This window comes from Schistocerca cancellata, unplaced genomic scaffold (genome assembly GCF_023864275.1).
Source record: "Schistocerca cancellata isolate TAMUIC-IGC-003103 unplaced genomic scaffold, iqSchCanc2.1 HiC_scaffold_1018, whole genome shotgun sequence".
In the NCBI taxonomy this organism is placed as follows: domain Eukaryota; kingdom Metazoa; phylum Arthropoda; class Insecta; order Orthoptera; family Acrididae; genus Schistocerca; species Schistocerca cancellata.
This window is the reverse complement of record NW_026047021.1, coordinates 3,437-5,000: the sequence shown is the minus strand read 5'-3', so window position 1 is coordinate 5,000 and position 1,564 is coordinate 3,437. Positions and strand designations below refer to the sequence as shown.

The 1,564-nt window shown below is 60.8% G+C and overlaps 1 non-coding gene across 1 annotated transcript in view; it reads right to left on the bottom strand.

The window, feature by feature from the left end:
- LOC126150937 (small subunit ribosomal RNA) overlaps positions 1–381 on the bottom strand; it is a 1,909-nt gene extending 1,528 nt beyond the window's left edge. The window contains exon 1 of the ribosomal RNA XR_007531752.1: positions 1–381. This exon is cut by the window's left edge and continues 1,528 nt beyond it. This is a non-coding gene — a ribosomal RNA (small subunit ribosomal RNA).
- Positions 382–1,564: the final 1,183 nt, after the last annotated feature.

Genomic DNA, 1,564 nt, shown 5'->3' with positions numbered 1-1,564 from the left:
CCCGTTACCCGTTACAACCATGGTAGGCGCAGAACCTACCATCGACAGTTGATAAGGCAGACATTTGAAAGATGCGTCGCCGGTACGAGGACCGTGCGATCAGCCCAAAGTTATTCAGAGTCACCAAGGCAAACGGACCGGACGAGCCGACCGATTGGTTTTGATCTAATAAAAGCGTCCCTTCCATCTCTGGTCGGGACTCTGTTTGCATGTATTAGCTCTAGAATTACCACAGTTATCCAAGTAACGTGGGTACGATCTAAGGAACCATAACTGATTTAATGAGCCATTCGCGGTTTCACCTTAATGCGGCTTGTACTGAGACATGCATGGCTTAATCTTTGAGACAAGCATATGACTACTGGCAGGATCAACCAGGGAGCTGCGTCAACTAGAGCTGAGCAGCCGGCCGCCCGGGAGTGTGTCCCGGGGGCCCGCGCGAACACGCAAGCGTCCGCTCAATTATTCTGCAAACAGGAGGAGGCTGGGCTCCCCTGCACAATACACCTCGAAACCCTCTCAGGTCCCGGCGGCGCGCAGCGCCGTCCTAAGTACTTGGTCGGGTTCGAGAGAGGCGCAATCGCCCGGAGTTAGGCGAGTAGACGCTTTAGGTGCGACCACCCGTGCTCCCAACTGAGCTTGCCGCTGCCGACAGAGGCCCGGGAGCGTGCTGTCGTGGCATTGCCGGCGGGAGACAACACGCGCCACCTACGGTGACCGGCAGCTCCAACGCCAGCGCCACAGAAGGGCAAAGGCCCCACGTGGGTGCCGAAGCGAACTCTCCCAGCACAGCGCACGTGCCAACACGTCCGCACAACTGCGATACAAACCACCAGCGAGAACCGCTGGGGCGACCGAGCAGCAGACGGCGTCGCGGCGCCGAGTGCCGGGCGGCGGCGCATCCTCAACGCACACAGTCCTCAATCGGACCAGCACACTGCAGATGTCCACCGCGCTTCGCACCGGGTCCGCGAGGACCCACTTTGGCTGCACGGCGCCGCGCGCAGGGTGCCCCGGCGCGCAGCTGCGCCGCCTGCCGCGTCCGTCGGCCGGCGCGCCTGCCACTGGGCGCCCCCCACCAGCCGGCTGTAGCGCGTGCGCCCACGCACCGCGCGGCACAGCACGCCGGGGCGGCCCCCCCCTCACCGGCCGGGGACAGTCCCACCCACCCACAGCCGCGTATCGCTTCACACCCAGATTCACATTCACGTTCGTTGGTATGGTGGGGACCGCTTCGTAGCTGTACCGATCGTTGCCCTCACAGATGTACCTCCAGCAAGATCAACCGCACCACAACGGGTTACCCAGTTGTTCATTTGCGTAACGTCACCAGTAAACGTACACGTCCATCCCCGTTTGCAAAGTCAACTATTATTGCATGCCTGCCTGTCAGGTGTCAAGACACACTACATTCGCTCACATCCACGCAACAAAATGTGCCCGACTAGAGGGCACGTGGAAGGTGCCCCCGTACATATGCGATCTCCATTGCGCGACCAACTGTCAACCGGCCTCTGTAGCATGTCGCAGATGTGGAACGCGGGGCACCGTGCTATCACATTGT